Genomic DNA, 12,289 nt, shown 5'->3' with positions numbered 1-12,289 from the left:
TCAGAGAGAAAATGGATGAGAAATATATGCCAATATAAACACACATACGTTCCACATACACTCATCTCCATCTTTTTCTATATCTATGTATCTCTAACTATATTCAAAACCACGAGTTCACACTGCTCCCTCGGATTCCGAACCACTACCTCAGGGTTCATTCCAGGCTGCCCCGTCACTTTCTCCAGCAGTGAGGGACTCTCATTATCTCCATGATTATTTATTTGAGCAATCCTAGAATACGCCTAAAGCAGTTATTGAATTACTAATCCATACTCCTGTGGGGGGAAAATGTAGTAACTAATGATATTGTACAGTTATTTATGTATTTATTTTTGGTCTTTAGCTATACAACTTGTAGTCAAAACGTTGCTTTCCAAATTTGGTACTGTGAGTATTCCATTCCATCGGGTTTCCTCTACTACCTGATTCATTTTAACTATTTATCAAGTATGACTGACATTATCACGATTCCAAAAGTCAGAACATATTTTTAAAAAGATAAACCCTAGAAGTATCACTTTCCCCTCGGCTCTTCTGCCCTGTTCTCATTCTCCTGCTCTTTCCATTCAGTTCCTACCTATCTTCTTTGGGTAACCAGTTTCATTAGTTCTGGTTTGTTCTTCTTGTGTTTCCATTTGCACAAATGAGAAGATACATGTATATTTTCTTATAGTATATATTATACATACTATGACACTCTTTTGCAATTGGCTTTTTTAACTTAAAAGTGTATCCTGGAAACTCATCCATGTCAGTCATAGTTCTGCCTGACCGTCCCTGATCTTCCAGGTAACAAGCCTCTGTTTGGTTCCACACTTGTACTGCTGCCAGGGGCTCAGTTCTGCAGAGAGCTTGTCTCCTCAGGATCCCAAACTCTACAGAGGCAGTGTTTGTCTTCCTTTTATTTTTGTTCTTCGAAGAGGACCTGTAGTCTGTGTCTCTCTCTTGGGATTTAGCTGACACCACCCCTGGATACACCTTTGAACCCCATCACTTAAGGGGTTCAGTGCTGTGTCAGAGATCAGGTGGCTAGGGTAACATGTAAAAATGAAAAAGAATGCACCAGATAAAGGTATGGACATAAAAACAGCGTGTAAAAATAAGGGCTCCTGTCTGGGACTAGCTTTAGCTCACCTCACTCTCCTCCCTCCTCACCACGCTGCCTGTTGCCTTTTTGAGCCATCTCTACTACCTTTCCTTCTCAAAGCAACTCTAATGTTTATTTTACCTGCTTTCCTCTGTATGCCAGCTTTGGAAGGGGGGATTATTTATTTTCCCCAAGGTTTCCTTTGATAAAAAATGAGGTCCCTTGATAACAAACCTTCCAAACTAGTTGTTTCTTAAACATATTTTCAAGCATTCAACCAGCCTTGGTCTTTACTGGTTTCTCTTTCAGGAATGGCTTTCTATAGCTTCTCTATCTGGAGAACCCTGGCACAGCTGATAAATGCATCACTTCCTTTGTCCTATGGTCCCAGGCTGCCTCTTCCTGGAAACCCAGCAGAATTAATTCATCCCTCCTCCCATGCTCCAGCAGCTCTCTGTGTACTCCCTGTTATAGCATTTACCACATTATGTCATTATGTTGTAATTAGGTGTTTGCAGATCTGTCTCCCCCCACTAGACCATGACTGCTTGAGGCCTGGGATAATTATGTCTTATTCTTCTTTGTGTCTCCAGTGCCTTGCAGTAACTGCCACATAGTGGGTGCTGAGTAATGTTTAAACGATTTCATTAACTAATACTTCTTTGTCACACATGCACAGTCATTTAGCACAGATACAGAGAGGGAAGAACTCAAAAGAGATTTCACACATTCTGCTAATAAGGAAGAAACTAAAGCACAATGGCTAAGTGAGAAGTTTCTGTTTTTCCGCTGATGAAGTGTTAAGTCTTGTTCCCCCTTAAACTGAGAGGGGCACAAAATAAAATGGTCTGATTTTCCACAAGCCAAACCCAGGTCAGTTGGAGAAATTTCACTCTTATCCATCTACCTCTTCCCTGGACCCAAAGGTCTTGGAATTACAATGAACAATGGGGATATGGGATATCTCTTCCTCTTCTCGGGGTAAATGTCTATAATAATTTAGGTCTCTCTGATTCTATCTCAACCATGCAACTGGTCTCATGAATTTGACCTATTAATTACCAACAACCTGCTGACTTGAATTTCCTTAGGATCCTCAGAACAAGGAAATCGCATTCTCCCCAGGAGAGAGGATAAAAACAAAATAAAACAAAAGCAAGTCCGATACCCAGCTATGTCTGTGTCTTCCTGAAGTACTAACACCACAATAAAGGCTTTCTGCTTCTGTTTCATTATGTGACAGTCAGAGACTGTAAACACCGTTGGTGGCAGAGAAAACAGTGTCTAGAAACAAGTAAGAAAAACTAAAGATGAAACTGGGAATATGTGCACAGCTTATGCTTTGGTGTTCTGTGGTCATGACAGCTTTTGCTCTTATGAAAGTACTGTGTGTGGTGTTCTTTTTCCCTGTAATGATTTCTGAAACTGTGTGACTTGTGGAATTCGCCTTAAAAATGCAGTGAGTGTTTAATCGCTTAGGGTGTGAGTAACCACATTCTGTTCGACTCTGCTTCCAGCCCTCACTTTCCTCCTTATCAGTGACAGTACTCCAAACACTTGTCTCAATTTTTAGATCAAAGCTGATGAAAAACAGACCTCTAAAGGGTTGAATTGCCTTCTGCATTTTTGTTCATCAGGAGAAAATACCTATACCACTTGAAAGGGCTGAGTTGTTTTTTTTTTTTAGTGCCTCATTTTTGGATTGTAAATTCTGCTTTGCCTTCCTGCTTTGCTTATTTCTTACTCTGTCAATGTCATCTGCTTCATGAAATGTATCTTTTAATTAATTATTCTTGTCTCAAGTTGTCTGCTGTGGCTCACTGTCAGGGCAAGAATTCATATCAGTAAAATAGGATCTGTCACTAAAGGGAAATATCTTGGCTTATTTCAACATGGAATTAACCTCATTTACCCAATAGTCACCTTAATTGATTTTTCAAATAAATCTTTTTGTTGTTTATATTTTCTTTGAAGTTGCATATTACATGGCTTTTCTACAAAGAACAGAAATTGAAAGGCATGAAAACACTAAATTATGGAAGACCCTAGAAGTCTGATTCAGAAAGCATTTGGAGAGAATTCTGAAGCTAGAAGCCAAATCCAACAATACAACAACAATAACAGTTTTATTCACATTCTATTATATGGGAGATCTCAAAAAAATGCCTCTCAAAAATGCATTAAATATGGGTAGTTTTGAATAGATTACACAGGGTCTATCTATCTGAGCTTATTAAAATGATGGAAACAATTATAAATAATGCAGAAAAGACTTATAAAGTAAGTGAAGGTAAATGAAGTTATAACAAACAGGAACATGATGAGTGATAAAATAAGCAAATCTCTATGGCTTTTCTAAAGGCAAACTTTAAAAACAATGGTAAGTTTTTAAAGCTAAGATAGTTAATAAAGTGAATAGAACCAAAGATTCTATGGTTTGGAGAACCATAATGTAGTCACTTTGGAAAGAAATTGAGGGTTGAGGATTTATATATACAGGTTGGGTATCTCTTACCTGAAATGCTCTGGACCAGAAGTGTTTAAAATTTTGAACTTTTTTGGATTTTGGAATATCTACATATATAAAATACGGTATCTTGTGGATGGGACTGAAGTCTAAACACAAAATTCATTATGTTTCATATAAACCTTGCACAGATAGCCTGAAGGTAATTTCATACAATATCTTGAGTAATTTTGTGAATAAAACAAAGTTTGTGCACATTGAACCATCAGAAAGCTAAGGTGTCAGGTGCGGAATTTTCCACTTGTGGCATCATGTCAGCACTCAACAAGTTTCAGATTTTGGAGCATTTTGGATTTTGGATTTTTGGATTAGGGATGTTGAACCTGTATTTCTACACTCTTTTCAGTATAATCCTTCAAGAGTGAATTTGTATTCCTTTCCTAAGGGGAATTAGGTTACCCTTCTCCTTTTAGTCCAGATACTGAGAACACTATGATCATGTGCTATTTAGTCATTATGACTGACTGCATGGTGTAGAAGGATCACTGGGCTAGAAAGGAAGAGCTCTAGGTTCTCGTGCCAGATGCACCATTAACTGGTTTTGTGACCTTGGGAAAATCAATGAATTTGACAAATATTCCTTAAGCACCTAGGTACTACGCAAGATGTTGAAGATACAATGGCAATAGGAAAGGTTCCTTGACTTTCCCCTTAGTAGAGAGAAACTAACAGTAAAAAAAGAATATTAATATTTTCAGACCACCGTTGATCGCAGGTAACTGAAACCGTGGAAATTGGTACTGCGGATAGAGGGTGACTACTGTAGAGTATTGAGATTAAAAAAGCAAGTAATGGCAGACTATGTACTGTGAAAGTTGTCAGAATCAAAACGGAGTCACTTCTGTCAGACCCTGGCAAAATGGAGTCAGGAGGTTATGAAGTGGTGGGGGATTCTTACACATATTTGCCTGATAACAGGAACTATCACAAAAGATTCTACTGAAACCAAAACTTTGCACAAAAATTTCCACCACTACCTTGCATTAAAAAAAAAAAGAAAAGAAAATATGTCTGCAGGGACATCTGCCAAGGAACTGTATGTCCAACTTTGAACTGGTGCTACCCTTGTTACTGATACTTGTAGCCAAGGATAATTGTTTCAAAACAACTTATGTAACTAACCCTTCTGATTTTGCTTTTTTAAAAAAAAATTTTTTTATTTCAGCATATTATGGGGGTACAAATGTTTAGGTTACGTATATTGCCCAAGTCAGAGCTTCAAGTGTGTCCATCCCCCAGACGGTGCACACCACACATATTACGTGTGTATATACTCATCCCCTCCTCTCCGCTTCCATCTGCCCGACACCCAATGAATGTTATTACTATACATGCACTTAAGTGTTGATCTTTTAAGTTGCCTCCTTAGATGTGCCTATGATTCGTCAAGCAAATGTATCCTCTATTGCAATGCCCTGCTCATTCCCAATTAAACTCAATATTTTAGAGAGCCTCTCTCTGTTTGTTATTTAGGTTGACAGTACTATATGATACCATCCAAATAGAGTCTTAAAATGAGCAAAATTAAACAGTCCACACACATACACACACACACACACACATACACAGAGTTTTTCAGCAAAGTGAGAATAAAAGCACATCATTTAGGATAGCATTTACCACTTGTAGAGGTCAGTAGGATGGGCTCAGGAGGAAACACAATAGTTCAATGGTGATTGAACTTCATTAGTTGAATGGTAGATTGGTGGTAGTTTATATTTTGATTATGCTTCATAACTTATATTTGGTAACCAATCTGCGAAGATGGTTTTCCAAAGTACCATGCCTCCCAATGGTCTTGCTCTTGCGTGGTCCTCTCCCACATTGAACCTGGGGGTATAATCAAGAGGATGCAGCAGAAATGACAGTGTGTGACCTCTAAGCCAAGCTCATAAGAAGTCTTGTATCTGCCTCCTTGGCCTCTTGGAACACACACTCTGGGGAAGCAAACCGCCATACAGGAAGTCCAACTGTCCTGAGACTACCACACTGTAAGGAAGCCCAAGATAGCGACATGGAGAGGCTGTCTGGAGACAGCTAAGACACCAATTATATGAGTGATGAAGCCATCATGGGTTTCCAGCACAGCTGAAACTGCAGATGACTCTAGCTCCAGCCACCATCTGACTGCAATTCCATGTGAAAAAACCTAAGCAAGGACTGCTCAGGTGAGCCCAGTTAACCCTTTATAAGTGAGAATAATAAATCACTATTTTAAGCCATAAATTTGGAAGTTCTTTGTTATACAAGAGATAGCCAGAACATTATATGTCACATACATTCTTTTGTATGCATCAAACATTACAATATTTTTCAAAAATGAGATTACTAAAATATGTTGGAATCAGATAGTCTGGCTTCAAATCCTGGCTCAGCCACTCCTATCCTCTGTGGTCCTGGATGAGTCACTTAACCTCTCTGAGAAATAGTTTTCTCACCTGAGAAATGGAGAAAGTAATAGCTCCTACCTCATAGGCTTAAGAAAAAAAATACAGACTTTATATATTATTATCCAGACAGAGAGTAAAGACATTATAAATTGTAGGGACCAGACCATACTACACAAACTTGCTTCCGGTGGATTTAAAGAAGAAAGAAAAAAACTTTTTGTAAATGAAGAGTATGGATTATAGCTCAAGAACTCCTGTGAGTATTCATGGTGAACAGGATTCAGCTGGAACTAGTGACTATAAAGTCTCTTCCCACTCTGTGGTTTTATGAAGATTCATTGATTTCCTGTGGTTTATTTCAGGTATAAAACTTGTGAATTCAGATTTCTCAGAGACAGATTTCCCTTGTTATTTCCCTAATTTTAGCATTGTCTCTGTCCTTGGCGTCCTTCTCCTGTAGAGCTCTTCACTTTGGGCCTGCTCATCTCATGTCAGGTGACAGCAAAAAACGAAGGGGTAATTCAGTCAATCCACTTGATGGCTGATTATTATTTCTCGCAGAAGGAAGCAGGCCAGGAAGGAAACATGAGACAGAATGTGATGTTCTTTTTGCAGGGTAGCTGCAGTTGGGGGAGAGAAGCTGGACAAGTGATGTTAAGAAGCAATCTTGTTGGAAAGATGATCATCCTCTATGAAGGGATGAAATACGACCACTGAGCACTCCACGGGTATCTTCAGAATATAATGAAAGCCAATTTCTGCCCTTTCCCATTTAGCTTGGTCCACAAGCAACACAGTTCAGGAGGATTAGCAAAATGCCAGCCAGGAGATAAGCATTGTTTGGAAGAGCTTGTTGCCCATGGAGCTTGTGAACCACAAAACGTCAACAGCGACATTGGCTGGAGGACATCCAAGGGGAAGCAGACATGGCATGACTGCAGCTTGTGCAGGGGCTAGGCTCTCTATCTGCAGACTCCGGTGCTCACCTGAATCAGAGAATGAGTTCCATCTGTTCCCTACTCCCGCCAGAGCAGAACAAAAGGATCGAGTTATAATCCAGCAGGAGGTATGTGGGTTAGATGAGCTCCAGAGGTCTCTTTAAGCTTGCATTCAATGAATATCTCTGAGAAGAGGTAGCATGTTTTAAAAAACTCAGTGTACTTTTGGAAAAAATTGTGCTTGTGAAATATTTGTTGAAACTGCATAAATGTGCTTAAAAAAGTTTAACTAGTTATATGTTCAGATTTGTGAGACAGCTGCTGCAGAACTTTTGGGCTTTATTTATCTATATAATCTTTCTCTTTATGGATTTCCCTTCTTTCTTCCACTGAATTTTGAGAAGGAAGTATAAGTCATTTCCCTTCCAAGAAGACTCTACTCCTAGCAGTCTTCTGTGATTTTTAGTGCAATCCTAAATGTCTGAAAGCAGGGTAAAACCTGTAGTTGAAACCTCCAGGTATGATGTTTTGGTATTTACCTAGCAAGTTCTTGTATTGTTTAGCTTCATATAGTATCTAGAGGATTGTTACTGTTCTCACTTTCCTTGGTGGGAATATGTAAACATCTCTCACACCTCATTGAACTTTTTTAATAAATTCCAATGCATTAAAAATTTTTTAAACAATTTCACTTACAGACAAATGACAAATACAGTACAAATTTTTTTTTTTCTGGAACCATTTGAGAGTAAGTTGTTGACCTAACATCCCATAATCCCCAAATACTTTAGTTCAAAGGCATATTCCTACATATCAACAATGCAAGTACCAAAATCAGGAGCTCAAAATTGATATTTTGCTACCATCTAATTCTCAGATCCCATTCAAGGTTTGCCAACTGTCCTAAAAGCATCCTTTATAGCAAAAGGATCTGAGTCAGAATCAACTGTTGCAAATTAGTTGTTATGTATCTTTAGTTGTCTTCAGTTTAGAACAGTTTCTCAGTCTTTCCTTGACTTTCATGACGTTGACACTTTTAAAGATTACAGCTCAGTGTTTTTTTTTGTTTTTGTTTTTGTTTTTTAATAGAATTATTAGGCTGAACCCAGAGGCTGGTGGGAGGTTCCATGGGAACTTTCCTTTAAACTGGCCTCACCCCTTTGAGGGCCCACCCAAACTCCACCTCTTTGAGAGCCTGCCCAAACCCTGAAATAAAAGCCCTAGATGCCTGTCATTTCAGGGCTGACTGTACACAGACATTAAAATAAACTTTCTTTTCCTTCATCTTGGCCTCGTTCGTTCCTCCCTTGGCGTTTCTAACAAGAATGACTCTGAGTTTCTTACTTCGTAATTAGATTCACGTTGTGCATGTTTGGCAAGAATACGGCCAAAGAGATGTTGTGTTCTTATAGCATCCTATCAGATGGAATGTGATTTTGATTTGTCTGATTAGCTGATGACGTTGACTTAGATCACCTGATTAAAGTGGTGTCTGTCAGTCTTCTCTGTATTTACATTTCCCCCTTTTTAATAAGTATCTTGTAGGGAGATACTTAAACACATTGACCACCACACTAGAAAAAATTTTTTTCCTTAGGGGCATGGTGTTTTATTACAAAAATAGAATAAAAACTTCAAAAACAAAAGAATCCTTTCTAATTTAATGAAAAATTTGTTTTTTTATTGTTTTCTCTGTGTGAGTTATATGCAATTAGTTTGTCAATATTAATTGTAACAATAAGAACATCAGCAAATAAAATTTTCACAAACCGATTGCAGGGTTTTGCCCAGGGGGCCACCCATCATGTAACACGTATGCTGCAGCATGGCAGCGTGAGTTGCCTGCACACCACATGGGTCCCAAGGTAAAGAAACCTGTGAGCTACATATGTTTCATGAGGCCCAGACTCAAAACTAGCATGATCTAAATATAACTCACGTGACAGTTAATGTGTTAAGCTGTGTAAATATCCTGTTCCATATCTAACTTTCTATTTTTTTATTTTTGTGTGGACTTGTAGATTCTTATTTCATTCAATGGATTATAATGTCACTATATATATATATTGGTGCTCAAATTGTCTTAGATTTTACCTGTGGGATCCCCTTGAAGCTGTTTCCATGTCCTTTTTACATGTCTTCATTCTTTTAGTACTTCTTTGTGGCATGACGAGATGTTCTAGGCACATCTTGGCTTTTTCCTGCCCCAGCCCTGGAATCAGCCATTTCTCTAAGAACCCTAGTTCCTTTTAATGGAGAATGGTATTTAGAAAGCAAAATCTGCTTGTGAGGTATGCTCATTGCTTGTGGAGTGTTGCTGCTCCCAGATCCTGTCAGCACTTTCAAGCCCTTTCTTTATATTTTAAGAAAATTATCCATGTAGAATATGTTACAAATATCTTGTCTCAGTTTGAGGTTTTTCTTTGACTTTATGATGATTTTTTGCTATGCAGAAATAATTGATAATTTTGCAGCCCAATTTATCAGTATTTTTTGTTTTGCTTCTAGGATTTATTTCTTAGCCATTCCAGACTTCAGAGTTATAAACATATTTTCAATATTTTCTTCTAATACTTTTGTAGAAAAAGATTTTAAGTCTTGAAGTGCACACACCTGTGTGTTTGTAAAAAATTTGTTTTTCATTTGGAGAGTAAAGCTCAGTGCAACAGACTAACATACTATCTGAGGAAAACCAAGGCCAGATCCAATTTTTTAGATATATAAGTATTTTGTGAACAGTTCTAGGACCTCATTATCCAAACTCATGGTTTTCTTATTCTAGTTGACCATTATCATTACCTTGGGAGATTTTTATCAAATATGCTCATACCCAGTATTCACTACACAAAGCAATTCAATCAGAATCACTGGAAAAAGATTTTTTTTAAAGCTCTGCAGATGATTTTAATGTACTTCCAAGACTGAAAACCACATATTAAATTACACATCTTCACAGCTGCCTAAAATTCTACCAGTAGTAGTAACTGCTTCCTTTGAACTAAGCCATTCATTTTTGGTTATCTTCTTTTAAAACATAAATTTCATCAAAGATTTAACAAATCAAATTTCTAATAATTTATCACTAGGAGTTTAGAAGACTTTTAAAATGAAGACACTACCATTAAAATTATGCATGTGCATAAACTATATATGCAACACACCCACTCACCTGTGCTGGTTGTGGACACAAGGCAGCAGTTACCTAAGTAAAGGCGATATGGGTGAAAACATGAAGCTTTGCCATCAGAATGATCTCAAAAGGAACCCTAGCAATAGATCTGGACTCTTGAAAACAAGAGCAACCTAGAAGGTATGTGATATTAAAAACATGGCTCATTATCTGTGTGATTATGGCCAGGTTGCTTTACTTTGAAGACCCTTAGTTTCCTTATTCCCAAAAATGAGGCTGATACCATAATAATACCTATTTTGTGGGATTGCTGTGAGAATTAAATCAGAGCATAAAGGTAAAGTTCTTTACATGTACCTGACACATAGCAAAGAGTAAGTTGTTACCTTTAAATAAGGAGTAGCTGCTCTCACTCCTTCTAACCGGTACTACTTCTAACAGATAACTTTTTCTGCATGAGCCAAGTTGTATGTTGGCTTAGATTTGCTTCTTGAGTGGCCTGTATATAATATTCAGTAATATAATTATTTAACACTAATCTTAGAATAAGAGTTTTGAGCTGAGACAAGTTTTTTTAAAAATGAGTACGCATTTCTTGATTTCTAAGGAAAATCCAGTAAAAGAAAAACTACACTTAAAAGATATTTTTAAATAGTTAAATTACTCAGACTAATTGTTGGAATTATCTGGAGGTGATGAATGAATCCAAAATTGTAAATATGCTATAATTGTTTATTGCACTAAAGTTTCAATGTTGTAGCTTTTGCAATATCCTGTGTAAGTATCATAATTCTGGAAAAAGTAATATTATAACATGACGTGGTCATAGATGATATTGAATAGAGGAATTTATTACAGTGTTTAATATTATAAATAAAATATTAGCTGACCTTATTTTACCTGATGCATGTTAAGAGTCAACCGACATTGTGACAGTTTGAAATAATAGACAAAGTATCTCAGAAATAGGCTCAGAATTATATGGCCTGAGGCATGCACAATTTCCTGTCATGTCAAGTAAAATGAATATGGAATGCATCCTTAATAAGCAGAAACAAAAACTGATAGCCCTTACAAAGGAGGAATTCTCTTAAGCTTTATATACATATGAAAAATCTATCAACACAGTTCTTTTATTTAAAGGAAATTGATGGTTTAAGTAAACTGTATTTATACAGCCATCAATTCTCTTTATAAAGATCTTCCACAGGGAAATTTTTGTACCTGTTAATCAGTTGCAAGACACAGTCAGCTGAAGGAGTTGGTACTGATGCCTAAACCAGGCACAGATTGGAGAGGTGGGGAGAATATCAAGCCCATTTGCTTTCAGCCAGTAAATTTTTATTAAGCATCCAGGATGAGTTAGCTCTCTATGTTATGGACTGAGGTAACTCAGGGCTTTTATAATCTAATAATGAATACATGAAATATTAGAGAATAATGAACATTTTAAAAAATAAACCAAAGGGAATTATTTATTTAGACTGAAGTAGTCAAAGAAAGCTTTGTGAGATAGGACCTTACTTGGGTCTTAAAAGAATTTGGACATATGGAGGTGGAGGAAAGAGGGAGGAGGCATTCCAGGAAGAACAATGTGTAGACATAAACGTAGAAGGGGGAATAAGCAAGTAATGTGTGTGGGCTACATTCATTAGTTATTGCTGCATAAAAAATCATCTTCCAACTTAGTGACTGAAAACAAGGCCATTTGCTGTTGTCTATTGTTCTAAGGTTGGTTGAGTGGTTCCAGCTGATCTGGGCCAGGCTTAGTGGATCTTAGCTAGGCTGTAGTCAGCTGGAAGGTCAGCTGGGGTGGGCTGGTCTAAAATAATTCACTGCACATTAGGCTTGTTAGTTGGTTGTTGGCTGGTTGTATGCCTCACCTCACCTCTGCGGAGTCTTTCGTCCTTCAACTGGGTAGTCCGTACTTCTTTTCCTCACATGGCCGAGATACAAGATTGCAAGAGCAGAAGTGTGCCAAAGTCTCTTGAAGCCTAGACTCGAACCTGGTTCGCTATCATTTTTGTTACATTTTATGGGTAAAAACTTATCACTAGGCTATCCCAAAAATGCTGGAGAATTAGACTATACCTCTTAATGCAAGGAGCTGCAAAGTCACACTGCAAAGGGTATGGATACAGGGAGGGGCCAATTTTGCAATCTTCCACATGGGTCAATTAATTGATAGTACAGAGAATATGGAAAAAAAATAGG

The sequence above is a fragment of the Lemur catta genome, chromosome 13 (assembly GCF_020740605.2).
Source record: "Lemur catta isolate mLemCat1 chromosome 13, mLemCat1.pri, whole genome shotgun sequence".
NCBI classification, from domain to species: Eukaryota; Metazoa; Chordata; class Mammalia; order Primates; family Lemuridae; genus Lemur; species Lemur catta.
This window is presented reverse-complemented; position numbering follows the sequence as displayed.